The sequence below is a fragment of the Equus asinus genome, chromosome 25 (assembly GCF_041296235.1).
Source record: "Equus asinus isolate D_3611 breed Donkey chromosome 25, EquAss-T2T_v2, whole genome shotgun sequence".
NCBI lineage: Eukaryota > Metazoa > Chordata > Mammalia > Perissodactyla > Equidae > Equus > Equus asinus.
Genome location: NC_091814.1, coordinates 47,891,173 through 47,908,381, shown reverse-complemented (window position 1 = coordinate 47,908,381; position 17,209 = coordinate 47,891,173). Strand labels below are relative to the sequence as shown.

General features: G+C 34.7%; 1 protein-coding gene and 1 pseudogene across 7 annotated transcripts in view; one reads left to right on the top strand and one right to left on the bottom strand.

The window, feature by feature from the left end:
* Positions 1-17,209, top strand: part of RABGAP1L (RAB GTPase activating protein 1 like) — a 668,256-nt gene that overhangs the window by 43,382 nt on the left and 607,665 nt on the right. The window lies entirely within an intron of this gene.
* Positions 14,940-15,869, bottom strand: LOC106838685 (actin-related protein 2/3 complex subunit 3 pseudogene; annotated as a pseudogene).

The following is a 17,209-nucleotide window of genomic DNA, read 5'->3' as shown; positions in this document are numbered from 1 at the left end:
TTTGTTCTTTATCGACTAACTTCCCTGTCCTTAACTGTTTGTTTTTAAATTTTGATTCTTCTCTTCTTAACCTGGGATATATAGTTGGGTAATTATTTTCAGGAAGAGTATATTATATGAGCGATCTATTTTCTGAGTTCTTGTCCTGTTGAAAAGTGCTTGATTTTGTATGTGCATAGATAGGTATGAGATTCTTTGGTTTTGATCTTTCTGTTTCTCCTGGTGAAAGTTTAAGGATTGCTTCATTGTAATTTGGCTTTTAGTTTTCCAGAGGAAAGGGTTAAGTCTGAGATGAACTCCCCCTGAACCCGGCCCTTACCACACTCCTCCTCTCTTTTCTTTTTGTAGATAATTCTTTTTTGCTCCTTGTTTTTCTATAGGATTTTAAAAAAGTATTTTAATAGGCTATATTTAGATGTTAGCATGTTCTTCAATTAATTTTTCCTTGTATATTCAAAATATTTAGATGTCCAGACTCAGGTTTTCCTTCAACTTAGAAAAATTTTCTTCTAATGTTTTTTGAGGAACATAGTACAGTGTTAAAATTGCAAACTGAGGAGCCAGGTTACTTGGCTTCCAATTCCTGCTCAATGATACTGGTGTCTTTGGGCAGAGTTCTTAACTTTTTTTGTCCTCAATTTACTTATCTGTAAAGTGGAGATAATAATAGGCTTATTTGAAGATAGAAAGAGTTTATATGTCAAGTGCTAAGAATAGTGCCTGGTATAATGTAAGAATTATTATTATTATTATAGGCTTCAGTATTACTGTTCTCACTTAAGTTTTCTGTTTTCTTCTTCTGGCATTTTTTAAAAAATTTATTTTGCCTGTTTTGGACCTGGTTTCCATGTTTCTCTTACCTCAGCATTTATATTTCTTAATCCTTTTATCCTTTCTGGGACAAATTTTTGAGTTTTCATCTTCTTTCTTTATTAATTTGATCTACTGAAATATCTCATCTGCTTGCCAGGTCTGCTGTAGTTTTTCCTTTGGTGATCATGTTATTTTGTCTCTGTGCAGTTTCTCCTAATCTTAGGTTTTTCACCCTTCATAACTTACTGCTCTAATTTCCTATATGTAATTCTTTCTTGAATTGCCCTGAGAACGTCAATTAGAAATTTTAAAAACAGGTTTTCCTATATCTTATAGTAAATCTATTTCAGAGAAGTTTGCTTTCTTTGTTCAGTCCATAATTTGAACTGTGGTAACTTTTTGGATGTGAGGTTTTCTTCCTGCTCATTTTTGTATTGTAAGGTCTGTATTAGCCTAATATTGGTCATAGCATAAGATAGAATTTGAGATGTGTTATAAGAGATGGATGTGAATCAAACTAAATCTTTAAATTTAATAAAGGTAGGTGATACTGCTAAAGCCCCTGCACTGATGATCCAGGATTCACAGTATCATAGAAAAGAATAATAAGTGATAATCACTGATATGTATTCACCTTTTTTTAATGTGCCAGGCAGTGTGCCAAGTGCTTTTACATGCATTATATCATTTAATCTTTCCCAATAACTCTAAGGTGGATATTATTATTTCTCCTATGTTGAACTTGATGAAGTTGAAGTTTAGAGAGATTTACTTACCTAAGGTCATAAAGCTTGTAAATGGTACAGGCAGGATTAAACCCAGGTGTGAGTGTGTCTCACTCTGGTGTTTGGGGGCTTAATGGTTAGGATTTAATGGCCTCTATTGTCAATATCTCAAAGAGCATGAACTCTTGTCAGTAGGTTTAGTCTCAAACTCAAACTCTGCCCCTCCTCACCTATGGTAGTCAGTGGGAGATGTGTGTAGATCCTTCTTGGTGAAAGAATTCCTCAATCCTCCACTTAATGTACTTTGAAACACCATATAATTTATTCCCTTCTTAATTTGTTCCTTTGTTTTGCTCATTCACAAATAACCCCTCTGAACCCTTCTGATGCGCACAAATAACCTCTCTCATTGCCATGCTGCTTGACTACCTATCTCTTATGCATAACACAGTACTGCTGATCTCTGTCTTTTAAAAAATCTCTTATAGTTTATGTTATATAGATATTCTTGGAGTTCTGGACATGTGATTGGCACCGTTTCCTGAAGAGCAGAGAACGTCTATTTTATACGAATATATTTTCAGTGTTTGCCATGATCCCTGTCACAGAGGATATACCTAATAATTATTGGTTGAATGAATACTGTATAAATTAAATTAGATAAGGAGATTCCATAGCTTACGTCCTCCAGGATGGGCATATTTAAAATGGTTGGATATGTATATCACAGTCAGCTACGAACCTTTTTTCAAAACACAGATGCTTATTATGTCTTGTCCTCTTTCCCTTCTCCCTGTCCATGATGTTTGGGGTTCTTTTGCCTAGCTTTCAGAACCACTATTCTGAAGTGTTGAGTGTATTTGGAGGCTATAAAATGAATAGTTCTTGATAAATAATTGCTGCTTTTCTTGACATTTAGATGTTTGTGCTTTAATGATTAAAATGTCTAAATCCGTGGTACATATGATTTAGATCTTGTTTCTAACACACAGAGAAAGGCCTTTTAAGAGTTCTATGAAATAATAAACACATGATTGGTTCATTATGGATTATTTACTGTATTAAACTGGTCCCAGAATGACTTTGCAGATTGTCATAATACTTTTGGCTTTTAGTGTAGGAGCGACATGTAATAAATCATCCCTAGATTCAGGGACTTGACTTAATGAGAACAAATTTAAAATAGGTGAATTTTTAACTCTTTGAAATCTGGTATAATATTTTGATTTATTAAGATGATTGTTTAGGTTATATGAAAATAAGTCTTTCCAAAATGAAGATATTTGTAGTAATCAAAAAGGAAATGAGATTTCTTTTTCTTTTGGTGAGCAAGAATCACTCTGAGCTAACATCTGTTGCCAATCTTCCTTTTTTTTGCTTGAGGAAGATTAGCCCTGAGCTAACATCTGTGCCAGTCTTCCTCTATTTTGTATATGGGTCACTGCCAAAGCATGGCTTGGCAAGTGCGTAGATCCGTGCCCGGGATCCGAACCTGCAAACCTGAGCCGCCGAAGTGGAGCATGCCAGACTTAACCACTACGCCAGTGGCTGGCCCCAAAATGAGATTTTCTGATCAGCAATAGGGTGCAATGCACTGTACTGGGAATTAATGGCATAAAAGTAACATTTTAAAATTTATATTAGTAAGCAAAGAAAAAAAATTTAATGCTTTCAATATAAACACATTTTTGTCAGACATATCAGACCTGAATTTCGAGTTACTTTACCTACTTGACCAGTAGAGTCTTGAGTCACATATCTTAGTGGAAGGAATTTTATTCATATATTGTTCCTCAATTCCAGAGCATTTTCTTTTTAAAGATCAGTAATTCTGTTCATTAGTTCCTTAATAGTGTATTCCTCCATTATTGTGGGAGCCAATTTAATCTTTCTCTCTCTCTCTCTCTCTTTTTTGTCTTTTACAGATCTTAACTCATAGGGCAAAGTTTATTTTTGGTTTCTATAACTCTAAAACCCGTGTTGAAGGTCCAGTCTCCTTCCTTTCATAAAGTGGTTTGGAGGCGTTGCTTCAGGAAGATAACAGTGAAGCTGGCTGAAGGAAAATTGAAAAATCCATAAGGAAGTAATAGCTATTCTTAGAATTATTGGTTATGAAAAAGTGCCTTCTTAGATTTGCACTAGTGGTGGTTATTCATAGGAAACAAAAGTGAGAATTATAGTTTTAAATCTGGGCATTTCTTTCTCTAAAGAGAAATTAAAAGTTAATTAAAATAGTTGTATATTCATTATTTTTGTTAAGAATTTGAGATTGTGGCAAGTAAGAGACGAGAAAATCAAATAAACTAAGAATAGATACTTGAGATATTTTTATATAAGCTCTCGTGTACGGTGGTAGCTAACAATCTGGTATTCCTAGAATGTGAAACACACACATCATATTTACTCTTTGGCAGATTAGTAGAGTAAGCTGGCATAAATAACAGTCTCTATTCCTAATTGGAAAATCTTATACGTTTTTGTACTTGACTTAGTCCATTGGATTTTTATCTCCAGTTACTTGAATGTTTATTAAAACAACAAAACAAAACAATAAGTATTTATCTGTACATGAGCTAGATGGTGACTCCCCAAAATTGTTTTTGACTGTAACCCTGCTGGTTAATATTTTTCTAGACTAGATTTAATCATCTGCAGAGATTGTTGAAACTGCTTCCAGAGGTAGTGCAAGTTACGTTTTGAAGAATACAAATCTTGTTATATCTAGTTTATTCTACCTTAGGACTGCTAAGATTTAAATTTTCTGTGCCTTTAACATTTTTTTTGTTTAGTTGATCTTTCCAGGATTGAGAGAGTGTTTGTTTCCTGCTATATTTGTTCTTTAGTCACATTGATCCTTGTATTTCTAATATTTAAGCTGCAAGGTTATTTGGTACCTAAAATTTCACTCATATTCTCTTGTCCCCCTTGATTATATTTTATATTTATGTAAATGACCTTTATAGAATAAAGTACAGAGCATTTTATCTTGAAAAAGGACACAAAGTCTTTTTTCCTAGTCCAGTCATCCAAATCTGAGATCACTATGGCTACTATTGCTTTGCATGGTATTTTTCTTTGACTCCGAAGGAGCTGCTCACTTTGGTCATTAGTTTTTGTTTTAATCTGTTCTTATCATTATGGTAGTTTATAGAAACTTTTCTTTATTCTTTCATCATTTATTTATTTTATTTAGGTGTCACATAATGTGCTAGATGCTAAAAGAAATAGAGGCCTTTTTTTTTTTGAACTTACTTTCCATGCTATTGTTACTTTGCTTTTTTATTTTTATTTTGAGAAATTTCAAACGTACAAAAACAGGGCAAATGATATAAATATTTCTATGACCTTCTACCAGCTTCAGCAATTGTCTGCCAATCTAGTTTTTTCTGTGCCCACCCCAGATTATATGAAGCAAATCTCAGACATCGTATCATTTAATTTGTAACTATTTCACTATGTATTGCTAAAAGACAAGGACTCCCTCATAAAGATACCACCATCCTCACATTCTCAAAAATATCAACAATAATTTCTTAATATGATTGACTGTCTAGTCAGTGTTCTTGTTTTCCCTAAATGGGAAATTTGGTGAAGAGGTCTCTAACATTTTATTTTACTCTGTATTCTTTTAAAAGTTACCTCATTATATCATAAACCCTTGGAAGTTCTTTATAATGTCAAGAGTGTGTGCTGGTTAGTTATCCAGTGAAAGAAATCGTCAGTGCTCTTATCATATTCCTTGAGAGGCAAAGTCCTCATCAGGCTGTGGGGTACTAGATGGCTATTTGAATTTTAGGAACTTTGAGTTTACTCATCTTGGATATTCATTCATTTGTTCATTTATTCAGCAAGTATTTACCTGTCTGCTATATACCAGGCATTCTTCTAGGTGCTTAGGTTACGTCAATGAAGAAAACAAAGATCCTTGCCTTTGAGGATGCTGCATCCTATTAGGAGAGACAGAAAATAAAGAGTAAATATAATAAAAAAGTAAATTAGATTGTGTGTTAGAAAATAAGTGTTCTTGGAAAAAAGATTAAGTAGAGCAGGATAAAGAGGGATTGGAAGTTGTTGGTGAGGAAGCAGTATTAAATAAGGTAATTGGGGTAGGTTTCTCAAGAGGCTGAAATTTCAGTAAAGATATGAACAGGGGACTAAAAGTGTTATTAGCCAAGCAGCTACCCGGGAGAAGAGTGTTTTGTTTTGGAACAGCCATAGCAAGTGTTCCAGGGTTGTTTGAGAGAAAGAAAGGAGATCATTTTAGATGGAGTTTAGTCAGCAAGGGGGAGGATTGTAGGAAATAAGTCACAGAGGTAAGGTAAGATGGGGTGAGGGAAGTAGTAAGGAGGGGTAAGTTTGTAGTATAGGCGTTTAATGGCTTTGAAGGTCATTTGGCTTTTGAAATAGGGGAGCTGTTGGAGGGTTTGATCAGACGACTGACAAGAGCTAAATTAAAAGAATCATTCTGACTGCATTTGCAAATAGACCGTAGGGGAGCAAGTAAAGAAGCAAGGAGACTAGTTAGGAGGCTTTTAGAATAATCTAGGTAAGAGATGATGGTGGCTGGGACTGGGTAGTGGCAGTGGAGGTGGTAAGAAATGGATGATTTCTGGATATAATTTTTTTTTAAAGATTGGCACCTGAGCTAACATCTGTTGCCGATCTTCTTTTTTTTCTTCTCCCCAAAGCCCCCCAGTACATAGTTGTATATTCTAGTTGTAGGTCCTTCTGGTTGTGCTGTGTGGGATGCCACCTCAGCGTGGCTTGATGAGCAGCGCCATGTCTGTGCTCAGGATCTGAACTGGTGAAAACTCGGGCTGCCAAAGTGGAGTGTGCAAACTTGACTGCTCAGCCACGGGGCCAGCCCCTCTGGATAGAATTTCAAGGTAGAGCCACAGAAATTTGCTGACATTGGAGGTGTAAGGTGAGAGAGAAGGAGAGAGTGAGTCTGAGAAAGGAGGGAAAGAGAGGAGTAGCATGACTAATATTTTTGACCAGAGTAACTGATGGAATTGCCCTCAACCGAGATGGGAAAGTATACAGGAAGGAGCTGTGGGGTTAAGGTAGGTAGGTTAGGGAAAGACTGGAGGTATGATATTTGAATGTGTTGAGTTTGAAATGTCTCTTAGATATCCAGTTGGAGAAGACTACCTTATAACTATGCCTATCAAATAATAAGTGTGCAACATCAGCGACAACAGTGAATGCTTATTAAAAAAAATTTAACTGAATTCTGTGTGAGTAGCATTAGAAACCTTGTGGCTCTAATAGTCCAATCTCTGCCCTCAGTAAGACAGCAAGTCTGTTGTGGCTTGTGGCCTGAGATTCAAAGATATGACAAATAGCAAGATGGACATCAACATGCAGATTTAGGAACATGAGAAACTGTCAAATATTGGGTTCCAGATAGTTTGCGTTTTTATCACACTTTTCCTGTTTAAAACATCAGAAAGCATTTAAAACACCCTTTAGGTGGGATATTCAATAGAAATGGTTATGAGGCCATTGAATAATTTGCTCTTCTAATCATATAAAATATGTTTGGATTTTGTTTCCTTTGTGAGAGTAAAAACTTGTAAAGTAGAAAAACTTAGTACTAGAACAATTTTTACTTTGAATTATTTTACCATTGAACCGTGACTCACTTTCTAGTTTATAGTTTTAACTCAGCAAGACCTTCTCCTTTGCTTTTGTAGACACATGACATTATATAATTTCAGAAACTACTTCTGGAATTTTAGGTGTATGGCATAATATTTCCTAAATATTAGCTTCTTCAGATTATTCTTGATGCTTTTATTTTTGCTTTTGTTTATTTTTGTGAAACAAATTCGGAAATCCTTTTTTAGGATTTCAAAACTTTTTTTTCACATTTCTTAACTTTCCTCATAAGCATCCTGCCGAATCATTTTACTGGAAAGATTAGGGAGTAGTCTTAAACAAAGTCTCTTCTTTGTGTAAATTCTACCAAATCAAGGAAAAATGCCTTTTTCTTGAATTAAAAATTTGAGGGATTTTCATGAATTCTAAATTTTTTATATGGATCACTAATTTTGTAGAACTGGGCAGATATAAATGCATACAAACATACATGTACACTGTATGCCAAGAAGCTTTGACTGCTGTATATTTAAATTTCTTCTGATGAGCTAAAAGGTGTTAAGTCAGGCATATCTTGGAAATACTCATGTTCCAATAAACCTGGAAGGCTCTGCGCTTCAAAGACAGAAGTCGGATGTTTGCTTGGAGGCCTTAATAGGAAAATAAAAATAAATAATTAAGAAATAATTTGATTCTTTTCTTTAGTTGTATTGTTGCTGTACCTTCTTGGGTGATGATTGAGGCTCCCCTGACTGCTGATCTTGTGTCGATCAAGTAATTGAAGAGGGTAATCTCAGTACTTTCCCTTAGCTTCAGGAACCATGTCCGGTTGCCAGGTTCATGAAGTTCTGGTTACTACCTTACTATCTGCTGCCTACTACCTTACTCCCTCTCTATGCTGGACGTAACAAATTGGTAATTACCATTTCCTCTGTTAACTTAGTGCCAGTCAGTAGGAGATACGCAGTAAACATTAATTCACTCCTTTTCCCTCTTAATTCTGCTGCATGTTGTATTTTAGGTGTACTTTCATAGAGTGTATTGTGTGAGGGCAGAAGAGACAATTGACTGGAATCAAAATGTTTGTATTAGTGTAATAATTACCATACCTTGGAAAGGTAATATGCTAGTAAATAGATTTCTCAACTGAGGATTTCTAGATTCTACTTGTGGCTCTGTAACTGTTTAGAGAAATTATTTCTTTGTGCCTCAGCTTTTTAATCGTAGTTCTATTTTCACTTCATATACAGATATAATTCATAAAATAAATGATGCGTAGAATTTTTAGAGATTAGAGATCTTGGAGATCAGCTGGTCTAATTCCTTATTTTTCTGATAAAGAAACCACCAATGTGTTCATAGAAGTGAGATACCTTGTCTCATGGAGATGTTGGGCCAGAAAGAACTCAAGATTTTTGACTATCTTATGTGCTTTGTGTAGCATCACATAACGTACCAACTATTAGATAGTGACCCAAAGATTACAAGACTTTGGTTTTCTTATACCAGCAGAGGAAGGTGGGGCCACAGTTATGTGGACTCTAGTATATTCTGTCATCTGATGGATTTTTTTACTCTTTACCATATGCCTGTACCTGCTGGGCACAAAGCTGATTATCAGTCTTAAGCCAAGTTTATAGAACTCTGAATTGTATAGCTGACAATTCTTGGTTTTCCAGGCACAAGTGACTATATAATATATATAATTTTATCAACATTACTCTTGAATAGATTGCATATATAATTACAGCAAAAAAACCAAGAGAAAAATATAGAGTTAAAGTCAGTCCTCATTAAAAATTTTCAGTATATTTAGTTTCAAAATAGTTTTCATTTATGTTATTGCCTAGGAGATATTACTGAATAGGCGTTTCTAAACTACAATAGAATGCATGAGTCAATGTTTTACACAACTGAGTATTCCTAGAGTTGAATATTAGTATTACAAGGATAGCCTGTTGAGGTACATTTTAATTCAGTGAAATCTAAATAATAATTATAGAAACCACTGGATTTTTAAGATAATAGTTGAAGAACCGTATCAGTATCTCCTCCAAAGATTGATTTGTTAGTGTTACCTTTTTCTGATTTTTATTTAATCTAAAGATAGTATAATAATCCTGAAGAAATTTAAAAAATAGTAGGTCACTGAATTAGCTATTGTTGTGCTAATGATATGTAACAATGCTGAAGTATTTTATGACTTACAGCAAACATTTAATTTTTTAACTCATGGTTCTGTGGGTCTCCCAGGGAGACTCTGCTTATGGCTGTGGATTGCATTCAGGTCTTTTTTACATGTTGTATTTTGGGTCCATTGGCTTCCTGGGACATGTTCTTCTCATGATAGATGGCGGAAGCTTAAGAGACCAAGCCAGATAACTCTAGCACACTTAAAGTCTCTCCTCAAGTTTTGTTTATTGATATTCCATTGACCAAAGCAAATTACATGGCTGAGCTCAAAATTATCTGGGCAGGGAAATATTTTGCTTCACTTATTCTAGTGGGAGGTATTACAGAGTCACATGGCAAGGGGCGTCAATGTACAGTTCTGTGATAGGAGAGATGAAAAAATTTGTAATACTCTGATCTACCACAGTCACCTATAAATTTCACCATCCTAATATAAATTTTTAAATAAAATTGTTTTCCTGTATTGAATTCTATTTTTATGACATAGGAATATTATGTAGCAACAATCATAAAGTGTCTACCATTTAAAATTCCTCTTGGGGCCAGCCTGGTGGCGTGGTGGTTAAGCTCACATGTTCTGCTTAGGTGGCCTGGGATTCACCAGTTTAGGTCCCAGGTGCGGACCTATGCACCGCTTATCAAGCCATACTGTGGCAGGCATCCCACATATAAGATGGAGGAAAGATGGGCATGGATGTTAGCTCACAGCCAATCTTCCTCAGCAAAAAGAGGAGGATTGGTGGCAGATGTTAGCTCAGGGCTAATCGTCCTCAAAAAAAAAAATTCTTCTTTGTCCTATGGTAGCTTACTATTTTGCTTATAAAACATTCTTCTATTGCCTTTTAAACCATCCTTTGTTAGTAACACTTGTATTTTCCCTCTTTTCCTGTAATTATTTCAAGTAAGTATTTTCTCTACTTTTTTCCCCCTTTCTTTCATCACACCCACTATATTGTTTATCTAGGAAATTATTGTCAACTTTTCAGCTTCTCTTTTAGTCCTTCATCTAGATTTCTGTTCTCATATCTACTATATGAAACCATAGGGCCGTCTACAACCTATTAAACTGTATCTTGTATGTCTTTTTGTCAGCATATAATTATATTAGGACCTATTAGGCTTGATGTAACGGAAACTCAATTTAAATTAGCTTATGCAAAAAGAATTTATTGGAAGAGCTATTTCATAGAACCGTGGATTTACTAAGACTGAGATGGGAACAGACAGAGTTAGGCCTCAGGAATGACTCAAAGTGATAGGACTCAATTAAGACTCTCTTGCTTGCCTGTGTTTAGGATTTACTTTTCTCTCTCACTGCATACTGGCCTTCTTTATATGGGAGAAACATGGCCACCAACAGTTCCCAGTTCACATCTTACAAGTTTCTGCTGTAAGAGAGACACTGTCATGATAAACTCTCTGGTAACCAGTCAAGAAATCTTAGGAGTTGGGTTTATTGGTCTAGTTTAGATTCAATGTCCACCTTTGGATCTGTTTGGCCATGGGGTTGAGGTTTCTAAAAAAGCCATGTGATTTGAGTAGAGGGAAGGCTTATTCTCAGGTTAAAAGGTTTGGAGCTTATTTCTGAACAAATAAAAATAGGTGTCCACTAAATAATGTGAATTAACAAGGTCCTTTTGTGCCCTTTTGAAGGTAAGGGACATACTTGCATACATACATACATACTAATGTGGCTCTTGCCTGAGAACTAGAATAGTAGATGGGTTGTTTAGTAAACAGAGGTCATGGTTGTTTTTTCCAGGACTGGCTTAGTTCTTCAAAGCACAGAAGAATTATGATTGGTAAATGTTATTCTAAATTATTCATGTCCATTTTCTTGTTGTAAATTAAGAATATTTCCTGTTTCCACTGTTGGAATGAGTCTACTATAGTCATTCTAATTCTCATGCCTACTAGTCCTCCCAGCCTAGCTAATTTTGACTCACACTCATATTTTCAGTTTTCTATTTTAGTTCAAGAGCCTCTTGAAAATGAATAGGTGCAAACACATAATCTAAAAGCAAGAAGCAGGCTCACCACTTTTGGCACAGAAAGAAGTTGGACCATGTGCACCACGATTTTATGCTTTTGAATGTGTCTAGTTATTTTGGGAAGAAGATAGCTTCCAGTTAGACGTTGCTGAATGTTGTTATGCTGTTTCTAGTATATGTGAAAGTTGTAGTTTGAGGAATCCAAGTGAGGTGTTAATTTAGATATCGTATTGCTCATTTGACAAAAATGATGTGGCGTTAAAGGACGAATTAAAAGCTATTTCACTTGGTAGAATTGCTATAGGTGGGGGGGGTTAAGTGTGTGTTTAAGTGATTTAGTTCAATCAAAAGTATTCATTGAGCTACCTTGCATTCAGAGCAGGGGAGAAGGGGATGAATATAAGAGACATACATCAGGGGCCGGCCTCGTGGCCGAGTGGTTAAGTTTGTGCACTCTGCTTCCGTGGCCCAGGGTTTTGCTGGTTCGAATTCTGGGCTCGGACTTGGCACCACTCATCAAGCCATGCTGAGGCGGCATCCCACATGCCACAACTAGAAGGACCCACAACTAAAAATACACAACTGTGTACCAGGGGGCTTTGGGAAGAAAAAGAAAAAATAAAAATCTTAAAAAACAAAAAAGGAACATACATCGAATTTTCTGTAGCACTGATAAGATTTCTGTCCCTTATTCTCATTTAGTTTTAAAATGCCCTAAAAATAAAAATGTTTATGGCTAGACTATCATTCCCAGTATTGTTTTTTGTGTTTTTTTGGTACCTGAATAGACATAAAAATCCTTTGTCAGATTTTACATTCTAATTTTCAGACTTTAATAGAGGAGCCTTTTAAATGCTTTTAAAAGCACTTTTGCTTTCATGTACTGTTCTGTTTTCCGTAGTGAGCTGAAATGGGTGTATTAGTCTTTAGGTCACAGAACAGTGAGCTCCGTATTATTTAAAAGACACTTGCAAATTTTCCAACTCATATTTCTTTTGATCTGAAATAATAGCAGATTGCCATACTCAGAGAAAGTTACATTTTACTTATCATACTGCTGCATAATAGTAGACTTAGTAAGTTATGTTTTGAATTGACTTGTTGAAATGGAATTCTACACATCACATAAAGTGAGAATCTTAAGAGGAAGTGACTTTAGAATGCATTTGGTCCAACTTCCTATCTGATGCAGGAGTCTGTCCTGCTATATCCAAAATAACTGACTTGTTTATTAAATAGATATTTATTGAGCCCACATTGTGTGTAAGCACTGTTCTGGGAATGTGTTGTTGAATAAAATGAAAATAGACATGGTCCCTGCCCTTGTGCAGATAGTTCAGCTTGTAGTTGAGTGCTCTGTCAGTTGGTCATTTAGTCCCAGCAGGTTATTTTTTGCATCTAAGTAGTACTCAAATTGATAAGAATTGACATCTTAACACTATTGAGTTTTCCAGTCCGTGAACATTGAGTATCTCTCCATTTATTTAGATCTTTAATTTCTTTCATCAATGTTTTGTAGATTTCTACTTACAGATCCTCTATATATCCTGTTAGATTTATACCTAAGTATTTAATTTTTTTGTGCTATTGTAAATGATAATTGCTTTTTAAAAATTTTAACAATTTCAAAATTTCAACTGGAACAAATTCCAGTTCACTGTTTGTAGTAGGAAAGAAATTGACTTTTGTATATTGATGTTGTATCCTGTGACCATCCTATACTCACTTATTCCTTCTAGGAGGTTTTTTTAATAGATTTTTTTGGGATTTTCTATGTAGATAATTAAGCAGTGTGTGAATAAAGGCAGTTTTATTTCTTCCTTTTCAGTCTCTATACTGTTTATTTCTTATGATGTTGAATCAGAGTGGTGAGAGAGGGCATCTTGTGCTGTTCCCAGTCTTAAGGGGAAAGTGTCCAGTCTCACAACTAAGTATGTTAGCTGTAGGTTTTTTGTAGATACTCTTTATCAAGTTGAGGAGTTCCATCAATTGCTAGTTTACTAAGAGTTTTTATCATGAAAAGGTGTTGAATTTTGTTAAATGCATTTTCTGCATCAATTGACATGATCATAATTTTTCTTTAGCCTATTGATATGTTTGATTACATTGATTAGTTTTTGAATGTTGAGGTAGTCTTGTGTATGTGGGGTATAATTATTTTCATACATTGGTGGATATGATTTTATAACATTTTGTCTATAGTTTTCTTGTAATTGGGTTTTGGTATTAGGCTAGTCCTTGTCTCATAGAATGAGTTAGGAAGTGTTTCCTCTCCTGTTTTTTGGAAGACATTGTGGAGAATAGATATTATTTCTTCCTTAAATGATAGAATTCACCAGTGAAGACATCTGTGTCTGGCTTTTTGTTTTTGGAAAGGTTATTAATTATTGTTGGCTAAATTTCTTTAAAAATATAGGGCTATTCAGGTTATCTATTTTTCCTGGGGTGAAATTGATACTTTATGTCTTTTAAGGAACTTGTCTATTTCATTTAAGTCACCAAATTTATGGGCATAGAATTGTTTGCAGTATTCCTCTGTTATCCTTTTAATGTCCAGGGGATTGATAGTGATGACCCTTCTTTCATTTTTGATATTGATAATTTCTGTCTCCTCTTATTCTTGTTTAGCATGGCTAGAGGTTTATCAATTTTATTGGTCTTTTCAAAGAACAATCTTTTGGTTTTGATTTTTCTGTATTGTTTTCCTGTTTCAATTTCATTGATTTCTGTTATATTTTTTATGATTTCCTTTTATTTGCTCTTCTTTTTCTAATTTCCTAAGATTCCTAAGGAAGCTTAGGTTATAATTTCAATATTTTCTTCTTTTCTAGTATATGCATTCAGTGCAACAAATTTTCTAAGTACTGCTTTCACTGCATCCCACAACTTTTGATGTTGTGTTTTCATTTTTGTTTAGTTCAAAGTATTTTTAAGTTTCTCTTGAGTCATCTTCTTTGACTCATGGTTATTTAGAAGTGTGTTGTTTAATTTCCAGATATTTGGGAATTTTTCAATTGCCTTTCTGTTACCGATTTCTAGTTTAATTCCATTATGGTTTGAAAACATACTTGTATGATTTTATTTTTAAAAATTTGTCAATGTGTGTTATGTGGCCCAGAATATGGTTTCCCTTGGTGTATATTGCCTGTGAGCTGGAGAAGAAAGTGCATTCTTCTGTTGTTAGAGGGAGTATTTTATAAATGTCAATTAGATCAAGTTGATTGATGCTGCTATTCAGGTCCTTACTAATTTTCTGCCTTCTTCATGTATCAAGCTCAGAGATGGGCTTTGAAGTCTCCAGCCATAATAGTGGATTTGTCTGTTTCTCCTTTCAGTTCTGTCGTTTTTTGCCTCATGTATTTGATGCTCTGTTAGATGTATTCTTATTTAGAATTGTTATGTCTTGGAGAATTGACCCATTTATCATTATATAATGCCCTTCTTCATCTCTGATAAACTTCCTAGTTCTGAAATCTGCTTTGTCTAAAATCAATATAGCTATTCCAGCTTTCTCTTTTCTTTTTTTTTTGAATGTTAGAAATTTCTTTATTGTTTATTATTAAGCACCAATTTAATATGCAAAAAATTTCAGCTCACTCTTCCACAACACACTCTCTTCTCCTATACCTAAATTCTTGATAAAGAGCTTTTCAAGTAAAGGCATGCTCTCCTCTCTTCCATGTAAAACTTTATCAAATAAAAGCAAAGGACTATATATATATTTATGTGATGTAAAATGCTGCCTCTAGCTTTGAAGACATTGTCTACCCAGGCTCCATTTACTGTGCAGGTCTTGGAAGACTCTTGTTCATGAACTGCCTCTTTACAAAGCAAGTCCACCACTTACTAGGTTTATCATTCTGAGGGTCAAAGACTTTTCCACAAATCTTAGTCTCTTGCATTAGCTGCTGTAAATAGACTCTCAACTCTTCATCTTTCTGTTTGTTTGCAGGTTTGGCATAAATTGCATTAAGTGGAAAACCAGGCTCTCCAAGAATGTAATTCCCAGTGTATACATTTTTCTCTCACCTTGGCTTTTGGAATTGTACTTTTGGAGTTTCTTGAGACACTCAGAAATGTAAAGAGTTATATATATCAAGGTCCTATCAGTTTCATTCTTAATTTCATGGTTTTTGAAGAAGACGTTGACCTTGAAGTAATAGATAGCTTCATCTACAATATCTGTGTATTTTCTCCTTAGGGACAAGTCCTTCAAACTGACTTAAAATAATTAATAGTGCCGTGTTTCTGGTGAGTTTGTTCTCGGGTTCTATGAGAGAAGCATGGTAAGCTGGCATCTTGGTGGTGCCTGGGTTTCAACCCTGATGAGGAAGGTTGGGTTAGAGTATGGTGCTTCTGGTTTTCCAGCTTTCTTTTGATTAGTGGTATCTTTCTCCATCCTTTTACTTTTGACCTGTCTGAGCCTCTGTATTTAAAGTGCATTTCTTGTATGTAATATGTAGTTTGGTCTTGTTTTCTCGTCTACTGTGACAATCTCTGTCTTTTAGTTTTTAGACCATTCGTATTAAAGTGATTATTGATATAGCTGGAGTAAGGTATACCATGTTTCTCTTTTCTATTCATTGCATTTACTTTTTGTTTCCTTTATTTATTTTCTCAGGTTTTAATTGAGCATTTTATATGATTCCAGTTTAGCTCTTCTAGTGTGTCAATTATACTTAAAATTTCTTTCAATGATTGTTTTAGAGTTTGCAATATATATTTTAACTAATGTAAGTCCACTTTCAAATGCTATAACATGTTTATAACCTATATATGTGTAGTGCCTTAAAATAGGACATTTCCAATTCCTCTGTCTTCTCCTTTTGCCATTGCTGTTATTCATTTACCATATCTATATACTATAATCACCCAATACATTGCTTTACTAGTATAGCTTTAAACAGATAGTTATCTTTTAGATCATCTCTTCTCCCATATTCTTCTTCTCATTTATGTAGGTACAAGTTTTTGACCCATATAATTTTCCTTCTGCCTGAAGAATTTCTTTTAACATTTTGTTCAGGGCCTGTCTGCTGGCAGTGAATTTCATCAGTTTTGCTTGTCCGAAAAAATCTTTATTTATTTCTCCTTCAGTTTTATTGCTGGATATAGAATTCTAGACTGGTGGTTTTTTCTTTCAACACTTTAAATGTTTATGTTTCAAACGCTCTTTTCTGCTTGTGTGGTTTCTGATAAAAAGTCCACTGTAATTCTTATCTTTGTTTCTCTGTAGGTGAGGTATTTTTCCCCTGTCTTCTTTTAAGATTTTCTCTTTGTTTTTGGTTTTGTGCACTTTGAATGTGATATGCCTCAATGCATTTTTTTTCCCTCACGTATATAGTTTTGGTGTTTTCTGAGTTTCCTGGAACTATGGTTTGGTATTTGTTATTAATTTTGGAAAATCCTTCGATATTATTACTTTAAATATTTCTCATGCTGTGTCCTCTCTTTCTTCTCCTTCTGGAACTCAAGTTACATATATGTTGCACCTTTTGGTATTACCCCCCAGTTCTTGGATATTTCATTCTGTTTTTTTCATTCTCTGCAGTGTGAATATGCTAAGCCTAGGTGCATTTTTGTTCCCTGTTTGCATCACTTTTGGTGTTTTCTTAGCTTCCTGGATCTGTGGTTTGGTATCTGTCATTAATTGTGTTAAAGTTCTTGGCTATTATTAATTCAACTATTTCTTTTGCTTTGTTCTTCTCCTTCTTGAATTCCACTTGTATGCATGTTACACCTTTTGGTATTATTCCACAGTTTCTAGATGTCCTGTTCTGGTTTCCCCCCCCCCCTTTTTTTTTTGTCTTTGCATAACAATTTGGTAGCTTTCTGTTGACCTATCTTCAAGTTGACTGATTCTTTCTTCACTGATGTCATGACTAC